The following is a 15,000-nucleotide window of genomic DNA, read 5'->3' as shown; positions in this document are numbered from 1 at the left end:
CTGACCCTTGCCTGCCTCATTTTGTCTCCCTTCTCGCTTTCTGCTCTGGCTCCCTTGCTGTACCTGGTATGTTTCAGACCCCATCCACTGGAGGCCTCTGCATTCACTCTTCTCCTAATCGGCCCCTTCAGTACTCCGCTCTGCCTCCCAAAGGCCTCCTCACCCAGTCCAAAATGCAGTCACACCTTCCACTGGCTTTTTCTGTCATACTACTCCTGACCAGCCACAACTGTCTCGACTTTGGGGGATTTTGGTGTTGGCCTGGCTCCCTTCTCCATTACGACATACACTCCTTGTAGCAGAGCCCAGGGACCTTTCCTGTCTCCTCTGCTGCTTTATTTCATGCCTGATACTAGCTCATAGCAGATGCTAGCTCAAGAACTAGAATGTGTGCTCACAGCATCTCCAAGAGGTGGACGCCACCTTTCTTTGAAGTGACCCAGGGCAAGTGACCTGTCTAGGGTCAGACAGAGAGTAAGTAGCAGAGCTAGGCCTGAGACTTGAGGCTCCATGCCAGTGTTCCTCCCTGGCAGTAACCACGCAAGGGGTGGCTTTAAGAGGTCTAAGTGGCACCCTCCCCCGGCCAGGCCACCTCCTACCCTCCCCCTCCTGCCCCACTGCACTTGAATGTGCCCCCTGCTTCCTCTCTTGCCCCTGGACCATCCCTTCACCTAGTATTAGGGTGATCTTTCCAAAAAGGAAATCGGATCACAACCCTCCTCACTTAAAATCCATCATGGCTTCCCCTGGAATAAAAGAATAAATTCCAAACTACTTCCTATGCTTATCCATAACATGTTGTCCCTCTGGGCAGACAAATTACAACAAGGCATCCCTTCCTCTGAGTTGACGGCAGCCACACAGGTCCCAGAATTTGGCAACTGGGAGCCTTTGTGCAGTGCACAACCTCTGCAATTGCATTGGGATGCCTTGTAGGAGGCCCTCGGGGGTCAGGTCCCTATCTCTCTTTTCAAGCTCAAATTGTTTCTCCTTCCATGTCACTTCTCATGCTTAAGCCACACTGTTCTTCCTAGTCCTAATCCTCAAATATGCCCAACTCTTTCCTGTCTCTGCCCTTTGCCTATGCTGTGCTCTCTGCCTGGACACTCTTCTTTACAAGACTGATTCCTCCATAGTGACTTCAGCTTAAACCCTTCCTCAGCTTTCCCAGATCAGATCAGTAGTTCCCCTGTCCTCATTATTCTTTATCTTGAGCCCTCTAGTTATTTACTTATTTATTTAATTTTCTTTTCTTTACCACACTTAACTCCCCGTTGGTGATTATACTGACTTCCTTTGTATAGATCTTTTGCCTTCCTAAGGCAAGAAACTCAGCCCTGTTGACATTGTGCCTCCAGGGCCTAACACTGGTGAGGTACACAGCAGGTGCTCAATAAACAGGAATGCTTCCTTGGGGCCAGGCCAGCAGAGGGTTGACTGGCCACCTCCCCAGCTCTCAGCCCTGGGGTAGGGGTGGTGAGGAGGCCCCACCTCTGCTCCAGCTGATGCTGGCAACTGTGAGCCCCTCTCCTGCTGTCCCTTTGGGGCTGGGTGTCAGCTCCAGCCAGGGTCCCTGCACCTGGCCGCGCTGCCCTCCCTCGTTCCGGGGAAGGGAAGACATTTGATTAAGCAAATGGAGCCTCCCTAAGCTCCCTGTTTGAACAGCTGCTCTGCAGCCATGACAAACAGCAGCTCTTAGAGGCTCAGGTCTAAGGGAGGGGCCCTCTCATACCTTTGTTCCCAGAGCCTGGGACTACCAGGAGACCAGCTGCCTGGGCAGAGCCTAGCACCTTACTGGGGGCGGGGTCGGCAGGGGCCTCCCCGGCTTTTGCCTCCTAGCAGGGACACCCAGCCTCTCTCTGACCAGCCTGTTCCTCCCCTCCTCCCCTGCGGCTAGTCTTGGGGGTGATGTCGGTACCCCTCACCCAGGCTGAAGGGGCTCCTGGAGGAGGCTGAGGGGGTGCCCAGAGCGGGGCTGGATCCCACCTCACAGATGATGGGATGACGGCACCAGCACAGCAGCCTCCTGCCGTGTAGGTGGGTGACAGGGAGTGACTAATGTACGAGCTGCGATGCTAAAAATTAACCCAGGGATCGTGTTTGGTGGAGGATGGGGGTGGATGGGAAGGGAGCAGGGACGGGGAATAGTGTGTGGTTGGTATTCCCCTGCCCTGCCTCCCCTCCTTCACCTCCCACCAGTCTTCTGGTCCTTTCGGTGCCTCGGGGGACTCTGTGGGAGCCCTTCCCCATCCCCCGGCCAGAAGAGCGGTCCCCCATAACCCCAGGGACAAGAGTGGACGCCATTCTAGGTCGTGACCCAGCCCTGCAGATGGGAGTTCTGGTCTGAGGTCCCTGCAGAGCTCTCTGCGTCTGCCTCCATCTCCTCAGCATGGTGGCTGCGTGCCCCGGAGTCCCCTGGTTCTCCTCCCACTCTGCCCGGGGCCACCGCTCTGCTCAGAAGTGGGGGATGGGGCAGGAGTAGCCAGTGCACAGAGACAAGGGAAGGTTTCCACTGGCAGATGGAGTGGGGGGTGGCAGTGGAGGCAGGAGCTGTACCTGAAGGAAAGGATGAGGGACCCTATCCCAGAGCACCTCTACGTACTGGTACTGTACTGAACACTTCCAGAGCCATCGGCCACTTAGACCTCACCGCATATCCGAGAGCCATTCGCCACTGTCCCTGTTTCACAGATGAAGAAACTAAGAAGTGGAGAGGTTAAGGGAACATAGGTGGTACCTGGAAGAGACAGCATTCCCTCATCTATGTTTGTCTGAAGGGCCCGGACTGGGCAGAGGGAAGGCGTCCCGAGGGAGTATGAGGACAGGATGTCAAGATGGTAAGGAACCAGGGAGCCTGGGTGGTTCAGTCGGTTAAGCGTCCAACGTCGGCTCAGGTCATGATCTCACGGTTCAGTTCATGAGTTCAAGCCCTGCATCAGGCTTTCTGCTATCAGCACAGTGCTTGCTTCAGATCCTCTGTACCCCTCTCTCTGCTCCTTCCCCGCTCTCTCTCTCAAAAATAAGTAAACACTAAAAACAAACAAAAAAAGATGGTAAGAAACCGTTTAGAGGAGCTAAACCTCTAAGGCAGTGCAACTCATGTGTGGGGAGGGAAAGTGGGAGCATGGAGGGTGGATGAAAGGGGGGACCTGAGGGAGCAGGGTCTGATATGTGCCAGGCAGCAGAAGGAGATCAGGTCCAGAGGGATCAAGGCTCCATGGATGTGGGTGCTGTGCTGGAGTGAGGTGAGAACATTCCCATCAAAACATCAAGGGGCTCTTGACACTGGATTCTGGGGGCCACAAAAGGGGCTTGGGCTTGGAGAAGAGCTTTGTTGACACACATAAGAAAACTTATTAGGAGTAATCCATAAACACTCCCATTTTGCTCGGGGGACAAAACCAGAGAACTTGAGCTGAATGGCGGCAGGACAAGAAGAGATAAGATAGTAGAAGGCACTCTCTGCTCATCAGTCAGTCAGTCACTCCTAAAATTGGGGAAGTGAGAGGCTGTGGGACTCCCCAAGGGTCAGGAGAAATGCCAGGCTGTCTACTTGGGAGGCTGCTTGGCCCTGCAGTGACGGCGGGATGGGATGGCCTAGAGGAAGGAGGAATGGGCTGAGGGAAGTGAGAGAGAAAAGACCTTGAGGTTGAGAAGGCAGGGGCCCAAGGAGGGCTCCTCCATGCAATGAAATGGCCAGAGTAGAGGTGTGCCTGACCCCTGGTGGTGGCCTCAGAACACTGCATCTCTCTTGGCCCTGACCTTAACAGGCACCAGATCTGGCAGAAGGGGGGGTGCCCCATCAGCCTAGTGCCCTGCCCCACACTCTCACAAAGTGGAGTCTCCTCTGAATCACACAACCTGATTCTGCCATCTGAATCTGAAGCTCTCTGCCATCTGAATTTGCCCAGCACTGAGTAGGCATTCAAACAACATCGATTGAAGGCACGTGTGTCTGAATGAATGAATAATGCATTCGGAACTTATAAATGATCAAACTTAATTTATTTCAACCAACATACCTTCTCTGCGTGGAACCCCACTTAGTCTGAAGGCTTAGAGACTGGGCTGGAGTGGGGGAAGTGGGGAGGAATCACATCTGCTAACCTGCAAGACACAGAATTTTTACCATAAGGGAGACCTCCTAAACTTCAGTGACTGTTTCGTTCCTGGAATTTATAGAACACACACATTTATGCAAAAAGTAAAAATTATGGAAAAGAAGGGGTGCTAATTAGTAACAAGAAGACACGTAAGAATAAATCTCATTGGAAAAGTAAATATATACTAAAGGAAGTAGATTAATTATAAAGCTAGTGTGAAGGTTAAAAGACAACAGTAGTAACAATAACTATGATTACAATAATCAGGTAAGGGACACAAAGGTAAAAAGATGTAAAACGAGGCATCAAAAACAAAGTGTATGTGGGGGGAGAGTAAACATTTTGAGCATCAGAATGGGGTCCAGCTTAAGTTATCTCTTTAGAATGTTGTGATACGTAAGCCTCATGGTAACCACAAAGCAAAAAACTATAGTAAATACACAAAAAATAAAGAGAAGGGAACATAAGCATACCATAAAGAAAGTCATTAAACCACAAAGGATAAGATCAAGAGAAGAAGAAAGGAGCAGAGAGGAATTACAACAACAGCCAGAAAACAATTAACAAAATGGCAAGAAGCACATACCTATCCATAATGACTTTAAATGTAAATGGACTAAATTCTCCAATCAAAAGACATACAGTGGCTGAATGAATTAAAAAAAAAAAAACAAGACCCATCTATAGTCTGCCCACAAAAGACACACTTTATTTATTTATTTGTTTTAAAATTTTTGAGAGAGAGCATGAATGTTCCTGCAAGTGGGCGAAGGGCACAGGGAGAGGGACGCTCAACTGACTGAGGCACCCAAGCACCCCAAGAGACATACTTAAAAAAATTTTTTTAACGTTTATTTACTATTGAGAGAGAGACAGAGAGACAGAGCATGAGCAGGGGAGGGGCAGAGAGAGGGGGAGACACAGAATCTGAAGCAGGCTCCAGGCTCTGAGGTGTCAGCACAGAGCCGGATGTGGGGCTCGAACTCACAAACCACGAGATCATGACCTGAGCCGAAGTCGGTTGCTCAACCAACTGAGCCACCCAGGTGCCCCATCAAGAGACATACTTTAGATATAAGAGCAACACAGGCTGAAAGTGAAGGAATGGAAAAAGATATTTCAGGCAAATGGAAACCAAAAGAAAGCTGCGGTAGCTATGCTTATATAAGACAAAATAGACTTTATTTTTTTATTAAAAAAATTTTTAATGTTTTATTTATTTTTGAGAGAAAGAGAGAGATACAGAGTATGAGCAGGGGAGGGGCAGAGAAAGAGGGAGGCACAGAATCTGAAACAGGCTCCAGGCTCTGAGCTGTCAGCACAGAGCCCGACGTGGGGCTTGAACTCACAAACTGTGAGATCATGACCTGAGCCGAAGTCAGACGCCCAACCGACCAAGCCACCCAGACGCCCCTAGTAGAGGGTTTTAATACCTCATTTACACCAATGGGTAGATAATCCAGATAAAAAATCAATAAGGAAACAATGGCCTTAAATGATACGTTAGACCAGATGAACTTAATGGATATTTACAGAACATTCCACCCAAAAGCAACAGAATACACATCTTCTCAAACGCACAAGGAACAGTCTCTAGGACAGATGCTATGTTAGACCACAAAACAAATCTTAATAAGTTGAAGAGAACTAAAACCGTATCAAGCGTCTTTTCTGACCATGATGGTATGAAATTAAAAATTAATTACATGAAGAAAGCTTAAAGATTCACAACTATGTGGAGATCAAACAACATGCTACTGAACAACCAGTGGGCCAAAGAAAAAGTCAAAGGAGAAATAGGGGTGCCTGACTGGCTCACTTGGAAGAGTGTGTGACTCTTGATCTTGGGGTTGTGGGTTTGAGCCCCACGTTGGGTCCAGAGATTACTAAATAAATAAATAAATAAACTTGAAAAACCTTGAGGGGCAGCTGGCTGGCTCCTTTGGTAGAGCTTGTGACTCTTGATCTCCGGGTCGTGCGTTCAAGCCTCACGCTGGGTGTGGAGCTTACTTAACAAAAAAATACCTTGAGACAAATGAAAATGGAAATAGAATATACCAAAATTTATGGGATGCAGCCAAAGCAATTCTAAGAGGGAAGTCCATAGTCATAAATGCCTACCTCAAGAAACAAGAAAAGCCTCAAATAAATAACCTACCTTGATACCTCAAGGACCTTAAAAAAGAACAAATGAAGCCCAAATTTAGTAAAGAAAGGAAATAACAAAGACTAGAGAAGAAATAAAGGAAATAGAGACAAAAAAACCCATAGAAAAGATCAAGAGCTGGTTCTTTGAAAAGATAAACAATATTGACGGGCGCCCGGGGGGTTCAGTTGCTTAAGTCTCTGACTTTGGCTCAGGTCATGATTTCATGGTTCGTGGGTCTGAGCCCGACACTGGGCTCTCTGCTGCCATCGCAGAGCCCGCTTCAGGTCCTCTGTCTCCTTATCTCTGTGCCCCTCCCCCACTTGCTCATGCTCCCTCTCTCAAAAATAAGTAAACGTTAAAAAAAACCAACATTGGGGCCCCTGGGTGGCTCAGTGGGTTAAGCGTCCAACTCTAGCTCTTGACTCGGGTCATGATCTCCTGGTTCATGAATTCGAGCCCCCTGGCAGGCTCTGTGCTGACAGTGTGGAGCCTGCTTAGGATTTTTTCTCTCTTCCTCTCTCTCTGCCCCTCCCCTGCTCATGCTTTCTCTCCCTCTCTCTCTCTCTCTCTCGAAAATAAACAAACATTAAAAACATAATACGGACAAACCTTTAGCTAGACTCACCAAGACAGTAAAAAGAGAGGAGTCCAATAAATGGAAGCAGAAATGAAAGAAGAGATGTTACAAGTGACCCCACAGAAATGCCAAAGCTCAGAAGGGACTACTATGAACAATTCTATGCAATGAACTAGACAACCTAGAAGAAGTGGTCACATTCCTAGAAACTCACAACCTACCCAGACTGAGTAATGGTGAAACAGAAAATCTGAACACACTGATTACCAGCAAAGGGATTAAACCAGTCATCCAAAACCTCCCAACAAACAAAAGTCCGGGACCAGAAACCCTCACTGGTGAAAACTACCCAGCATTCAAAGAATTAATATCAATCTTTCTCAAATTCTTCCAGAAAATACAAGAGGGGAATTCTGAGCACAGTTTACAAGGCCAGACTTACCCTGATGCCAAACCAGACGTAAATGCCACAAAACAAGGAGATTCCAGGCCAATATCCCTGATGAATACAGAGGCAAAAATCCTCAACAAAATATCAGCAAACTGAATGCAACAGTACGTTAAAAAGAGTCATACACCATGATTACGTGGGATTTATTCCAGGGACGCAAGGATGGTTCAACATCCACAAATTCGTTAACGCCATACACCACATAAACAAAATGGGGGACAGAAATCACCTGATTGTCTCAACAGATAGATGCAGAAAGAGCATTTGACAAAGCTCAACATCCATTTATGATAAAAACTGTGAACACGATCAGTACCTCAACACAGTAAAGGCCACGTATGAAAAAACCCCACAGGTAACATCATACTCAACAGTGAAAAGCTGAAAGCTTTTCCCCTGAGACCAGGAATATGACAAAGATATCTACTCTTGCCCCTTTGACTTAACATATTATTGGAAGTCCTAGTCAAGAGCAATTCAGCAAAATAAAGAAAAATGTATCCAATTGGAAAGGAAGGGATTAAAAACTGTCAGTACCTGTGGATGACACGGTATTATACACAGAAACCCAAAAGACTCCATCCCCAAACTGTCAGAACTAATAAATAGATTCAGTGAGGTTGCAGGATACAAAACGAAGACACAAAAATCTGTTGTGCTTCTAAACACTAATGAACTGTCAGAAAGAGAAATTAAGAAAATAATCCCGTTTGCAATTTCATCAAAAAGAATAAAGTGCCTGAGAATAAATCTAACCAAGGAAGTGAAAGATCTGTATGTTGAAACCCACGAGACATGAATGAAAGAAACTGAAAAAGACGAGTAAATGGAAAGATATTCCACACTCATGGATTGGGAGAATTATTGGGAAAAGGTCTGTACGGCCCCAAACAACGTACAGATTCAGTGAATCCGTTATCAAAATTCCAACGGTGTTTTTCCACAGAAATGGAACACTCCTAAAATCTGTACGGAATCACAAAAGACCCCAAATAGCCAAAGCAATCTTGAGAAAGAACAAAGTTGGAGGCATCACTCTCCCTGATTTCAAACTATATTACAAAGCAATAGGAACGCAAACAGTGCGGTACTGACATAAAAACAGACACATGGATCAACAGAACAGAATGGAGAGCTCGAGGCATAAGTCCACGCATAGGTGGTTAATTAGTTTACTACAAAGGAGCCAAGAATGTTTTTCAGCGGAGAAAGGACAGCTGTTTCAAAAGTGGTGCTGGGAAAAACTGGAAAGCCACATGTAAAAAACTAAAAATGGACCTCTCTCTTACACTGTACACAAACATTAACTCAGAATGGACTAAGATATGAGCATAAGACCTGAAACCACAACACTCCTAGAAGAAAACTTAGGCGCTAAGCTCCCTGACATAGCTCTTGGCGAGGATCTGACACCGAAAACAAAAGCGACAAAAGCAAAAATAAATATGTGGGGCTGGCCACATCAAACTGAGAAGCTTCTGCCCACGAAGGAAACCATTAACAACATGAAAAGACAACCTACGAAATGGGAGAAAATAGTTACAAATCATGTACCTAACGATGGGCTAATATCCAAACTATATACAGAACTCATATAATCCAATAGCAAAAAACCCCCCCGAAATCCAGTTTAAAAACGGGCAGAGGATCTGAACAGGCATTTTTCCAAAAAAGGCACGCAGATGGCCTACAGACACATGAAGACATGCGCAACAGCACGACTCCTCAGGGAAATGCAAATCAAAACCACAGTGAGGTATCACCTCACACCTGTCAGCATGGTCAGTATCAGAAAAAAACCAAGAAATAACAAGTGTTGGCGAGGGTGTGCAGAAAAGGGAACTCTCACACACTGTCAGTTGGGAAGGTAACCTGGCGCAGTCACAGTGGAAAACAGTATGAGGTTCCTCAAAGAAATTAAAAGTAGAAATACCATATGACCCAGTAATTCTACTGCTGGGTATTTATCCAAAGAAAATGAAAACGGCCATTCGAAAAGCTATTTGCACCCCCGCGTTCCCTGCAGCGTTATTTACAACAGCCAAGATAGGGAAACACTCTAAAGTATCCATCAATGGCTGAGTGGATAAAGAAATTGTGGCACACATATGTATTGCTCAGCCGTAAAAAAGAACGAAATCTTGCCATTTGCGACAACATGGATGAAGGTCAAGGGCATTATGCTAAATGAAGTTAAGTCATACAGGGAGAGACAAATGTGGTAGGATCTCTCTTAGATATGGAATCCCAAGCAAAAACAAAAACAACCCAAGCTCACAGGTACCGATAACTGGTGGTTGCAAGAGGCAGGAGATGGGAGGTGGGAGAAATGGGTGAACTGTTTTGATTTCCTTTTTTTTTTTTTTTTTTTTTTTTTAGTTTAAATAAGTTAAACAAAACTCTTCCTACAAAGTAAAAATTAGGCAAATTCTGGCCCTCTGGGCCTCTTTCCCCTATGCTCCCCTGCAGAGTCACTTGAAAGCAGCCCCCCTCACAGCTGGTGATGTCCTTGCAGCACCGCACCCCCCCCCCACCGCCAGAGTGACAGGCCACCTAGGTCCCAGCACACTAGCATATTCAGCTCTCTCCAGATCTCACTCTGACTGAAAGCCTGGCGCTAACCCCACTTTCTGGGAAACTCGTCTCTGGTTAAGTGAATGTAAGGCCAGTGATTACCAACTACAGCAACAAATCACCCGCGAGACATTTAAAAGTAGCCAGGACCCTGCTCCTTCCCTTAAGGTTCTCATTCAGGCGTTCTGCGGCAGGCTGGAGCTTCCATATTTTAAAAACGATCTTTATGTTCAATAAAGAATTACTGAGCACAAGTTGACTGAAGTCGACTCTAGAGACCTCTGAGCTCCCTCCCAGCTAGAACCTTGGCACTCCAAACACGGACAGAACTCTGGTTCCCCTGAGGTCCTATCATCTACAGGGAGCTGATGACCTGTGCCTCCCACTGGCACTTTCTGGCCCGTGGTGTGGTGGCGGCTCCCCCATTGACTCGGAGCTCTTGGAGGGCAGGGAGATCCCGTTGGAGACCCGTGTGTCCCCATCTTGGCTGGAGCGGCCGTTGGCACACAACAGAGGTATCCGGGACCTGCTGGCTGTGTGTGGCCAGAGCTCAATGGGGAAGGGGAGGGGAGGGGAGCGGAGACCCCAGCCTGAGAAGCTGGCAGGCTGGGTCTTCCCTGCAGCTGCTCCTCAAAGGTTCTGGTCTAGACCAATAGTTGGGGGTTGGCAGGGGGAAGATCAGACCGTGAGCTGGGTGCCACTTCAGTGCACCAACTGGAATCAGCGGGGCGCCCCCCTCCCCACCCTCGCCTACCCTGAAGCCGAGAGGCTGAGGGCTGATTTTGCAGAGGCAGGTTCCAGCTTGGGGGTGCAGCCATCATTAGCCGGGGTGGGGGTGGAGACGGGGACTCTGGGTTGTGTTTGGCTGGAAGCTGGAAGGGAAGCAGGTGGCAAAGCTTGAGTGAGTAACCGCCTCCCCAGAGCAGCAAATCTTGCCGCCCCAGGAAGTCCCACAGACATTCTGCACCCCCTCCCCCCGCCCACGCCGGGACCTTCTCCTGGCAAACGCCCACCCGAGCTCCGCACCTCCAGCTCGCTTTACGCGCTCGCTCTTCCGGCGCAGACGCGCGGCGCCCCAGCACACTTGACCCCGTTGCAGACACCCACACCGTGCCCCGGGCAACCTCTCCGGCGGATCCTCCCTTTTTCTCTTGCCACACCCCACCCGCCGCCCATCCTCTCGCCCTTCAGACCCTTTAGAAACCCGGGAAGGGTCCCTGTGGCTCCCGGGTCCCGGGAGGGGCGGGGCGGGGCCGGGCCGGGCAGGGGGCGTGGCCTGGGCAGGTTTGCGGAGCTCTGGGGTACTATCGCCCTCTGCTGGGAGGACTTGGGAATTGCTTCACCTCTCTGTCGTAACGGTATTTTTCCTGCCCCCCTTGGCCACCTGGTTTCGGACCTTCCTTGACCTCTCTGCCATCTCTCTTCTTTCCTTGACCTGACCCCTGGAGAACTTCGAATATGTAGGTGTCGGTCCTAGTCCCGGCTCTGTCACAGGCTAGGCTCGGGTTTCTTCCCGGTGATAGCAGTCATGAAGACCAAATGCAGGACAGTGAAAGAAGACACTTTGTAAACCGAAAGGGAGCATCTGGGTAAGAGGTGTGGCTGTTGTTAATGCTAAGGGCAGTCTCCCATATTTGGGGGGGTGGGGAGCGGGGGGGGGGGGGCATTTCCCCCCCTGTCCTTGGCCCACAGTGGAACCAGAGGCACAAATCTCTAGGGATCAACACATTTTGATATATTGCCTTCCCGTCTTTTCCCCCATATAGAGAAGCAAATAGAGAGAGAGAGAGAGAGAGAGAGAGAGAGACAAATATATATATATATATATATATATATATTTTTTTTTAATACAAATGTGACCATACTCTACATGCAGTTTTATGTCTGGTTCGCCCCCCCCCCACCTCCCTTCAAGTGCACAAGTCATGGTTAAAAGCCTGGATTCTGAAGTCAGACAAACCTGGATTCAAGTCCCCCTGTCCTTAGGCAAACCACATAACCTCTACCTTTCTCAGCCTCAGTCTCCTCATCTACAAAGTGGTGCTGGGGCACCTGGGTGGCTCAGTCGGTTGAGCGTCTGACTTCGGCTCAGATCATGATTTCACAGTTTGTGGGTTCGAGCCCCACGTCAGGCTCTGTGCTGACAGTTCGGAGCCTGGAGGCTGCTTCCGATTCTGTGTCACCCTGTCTCGCTGCTATTCCCCTGCTCACATGCTGTCTCTCACTCAAAAATAAATAAAGGTTAAAAAAAAATTTTTGTAATAAATAAAAACACAAAATGGTGCTAATGTGGGGAATACACACTTCACAGCCCCTGGGCATTTCCAGCTCAGCATGTGTTAGCAGGTGTTATCTCATGCTTGGATTTTGTTTTGTTTTCAATGTTTATTTATTTATTTTGAAAGAGAGTGAGTGCATGGGTCCATGAGTGCACAGTGGGGGAGGGGCAGAGGGAGAGGGAAACAGAGAATCCCAAGCAGGGTCTGCACTATCAGCACAGAGCCTGACACGGGGCTGGATCCCACAAGCCGTGACATCATGACCTGAGCAGAAATCAAGAGTCAGACGCTTAACCGACTGAGCCACCCAGGCGTCCGTCATGGCTTGTATTTTGAGCAAGACTCTTCTCCAGCCCCGTGATTCTCAGTGTGCGAGACGTTCTCCCTTCTACAGGTGCCATCACGGTAAGAAAGGGAGATCTCCATCTCTGAGCTTGCCCCCACCCCAGCACTGCTCTTGGACACATGGGTCTCGTTATCCTTCAAGCACACTCAGAATTCCCCTTCTTAGTGAACTGCAACTGCCCTCTGCCTCGCTGGCCTTTTCCCCAGGTTAGGGCTCCTTCCCTCCCTTCCCTGGGGTTCCTACTATCTGTTGCCTCCGCAGAGAAGCCTCTCTGACTGTTCCTTTTTTTTTTTTTTTTTTCAACGTTTTATTTATTTTTGGGACAGAGAGAGACAGAGCATGAACGGGGGAGGGGCAGAGAGAGAGGGAGACACAGAATCGGAAACAGGCTCCAGGCTCTGAGCCATCAGCCCAGAGCCCGACGCGGGGCTCGAACTCACGGACCGCGAGATCGTGACCTGGCTGAAGTCGGACGCTTAACCGACTGCGCCACCCAGGCGCCCCTGACTGTTCCTTTAAAATCGACAGCCTTAGTCATTTTCTAGCCACTTACCCGCCCTGTCTGTCTTCATAGCACTTCTCAGTATGAGGCATTATGTTATATATGTTTTTATCAGTATCTCCCCTTTCCCCGCCGATATATGTCCAAGGAAAGTAGAGACCTTCTGAGTTTATTTCTCGCCCATCTCTGCGGTTCCTACAAGACCGCCTGGCACGTAGTAGGCCCTGGATAGATTGTTGTGTGAATATGAATAAATCCACCACTCACCATTCTCCCTTCAGAGGCAACAGTTTCCTAGAGGCCACTTGTGTCCAGCAGAGGGCGCCACCACACAGCGTTTGGAAGTCTGGGCTGGCGCTAGGATGGGAGACATTTATGAAGCCCGTGGGCCTCCCACCCTGTGGGCGCTCCGTGGGGGCTGGGATTGGAAGAAAGAGGGCCCCCTGCACTCATCGGTCTTGGCAGCGTGGAGCTGGCAAGCCCCGGCCACATCCTCCAGCGCGCTCCGGTGCCCTGACTGCCGGACACACGTCCCTTGGCAGCTGATGCTTCTGGGTGGATCACACCCTGCCCTGGGCTGTGCAAAAATGAGACCAGTACCATGAGGCGCATTGCTTGTTCCCGGGTGTGCTGCAAGGCCCAGACAGAAGTGCGTGTGAAATGTTTTGTGAGTGTGAACGCCAAGGCGGATGTAATTTAGACACGCTTTTACTGGTGGCGGAGGCAGATGGGCAATCGAAGAGGAGAGACCAGAGAGCTCTTCCAGGGAATTGCCAGGCTAAATGAAGGTGGGCTTGTGAAGAAGCTCAAGACAGTGAAGGAGAATGAAGAAGTTAAAAATAACAAGTACCTTTCACCAAGAGCTTATTAGGAGCCAAGGCTGAGGAAAGCGACCTCCAAACATTGTCTAATTATAGCTGACACTTAGATGGTGCTGACCTGTGCCAGGCACTGTTCAAGCGCTTTGTGCACACACACTCCTCGGATCCTCACCACTCGGGGAGCTGGGTCCTTGGGATCTCTGTGTCCATTCTGTGCATGAGGAAAATTAACCAAATAGCTTGAGGAACTTGCCCCAAACCACACAGACAGGGCTGGGATTCAGACCTAAGCAATCTGCCCCCTGGAATGTGCTCCCCAAGCCCTCGTGGTCACAACCACTCTGAAAAGAAGGTATTCTTGTTCTAGTTCCCCGGGGGGAAACTGAGGCTCAGCGAGCTCACAAAGGCTGCTAAGGCCACGAGGCAAATAAGTGTACCTGAGCCCTGCTTAACGACCAGATGATACCTGCCAGTCCCCATGGAGTCAGGAAAGGGGCTGCGGAGACGGGGACAGGGTGCTCTCAGGCGGGGCTCGCAGCTGGCACGCCTGCTTCTTCCTCTGAGGGTCAGGGCCGGGTGAGAGAACACAGGCGGCGTAGGGCTGCGTGGCTGAAAGAGAGGCTGCTTGGTGGTCTCAGATTCGTGGAAGGAAGGAGTCTGGGCCACCTTGTGGGCCAGGATGGGAGGGAAGGAAGGAAGTACAAAGTGTTTTGGTAGACACCACCCACAGTGATCCCACCCAGGCCTATGGTCTCCGTCCTGCAACCCTCCCACCCACCCCCCCCCAACACACACACAGGGAGAAAAGGGGCACTGAGTGGCTGTCTTGATAGGGCGAGGTGGGAACAGCCCCATCCCTTGCCACAAGAGCCCCCAACCCAGCCCCTGGCTCCCAGCCTGTTACATAAGCTGCTCCATACCCAGGGACTGGAAATAGCCATGGCAGTGACGGGCTGGGCCGGGGGCATGATGAATGGTCCCCAGGAGCATCAGCTGACCGCTCCCTAAGTGACCTGAGGGCCTGCCGGCAGCTCAAGTTACCTAGCCCTCCCTGGGAGGAGGCTTGCAGAGGACAGTTCCAAAGTGACTCTGCATCTGGACATTTATGGTGTGAGTGTCTGAGGGATCGTCCTACTCACAAGCCTGAGTGGCTAAGGCAGTTCACAGCCACACTGGGCCGCTGCAACACCCCCCCCCC

At 49.5% G+C, this 15,000-nt stretch overlaps 1 long non-coding RNA gene across 1 annotated transcript; it reads right to left on the bottom strand.

The window, feature by feature from the left end:
• Nucleotides 1-2,982: 2,982 nt before the first annotated feature.
• Nucleotides 2,983-11,110, bottom strand: LOC121038551 (uncharacterized). The gene is made up of 4 exons (XR_005794394.1): nucleotides 10,881-11,110; nucleotides 10,609-10,726; nucleotides 4,023-4,107; nucleotides 2,983-3,030 (listed from the first exon to the last, which is right to left on the bottom strand). It is a non-coding gene; the product is annotated as an uncharacterized LOC121038551 (long non-coding RNA).
• Nucleotides 11,111-15,000: the final 3,890 nt, after the last annotated feature.

Source organism: Herpailurus yagouaroundi, unplaced genomic scaffold, assembly GCF_014898765.1.
Source record: "Herpailurus yagouaroundi ecotype Mexico unplaced genomic scaffold, PumYag 166, whole genome shotgun sequence".
Taxonomy (NCBI): domain Eukaryota; kingdom Metazoa; phylum Chordata; class Mammalia; order Carnivora; family Felidae; genus Herpailurus; species Herpailurus yagouaroundi.
This window is presented reverse-complemented; position numbering and strand designations above follow the sequence as displayed.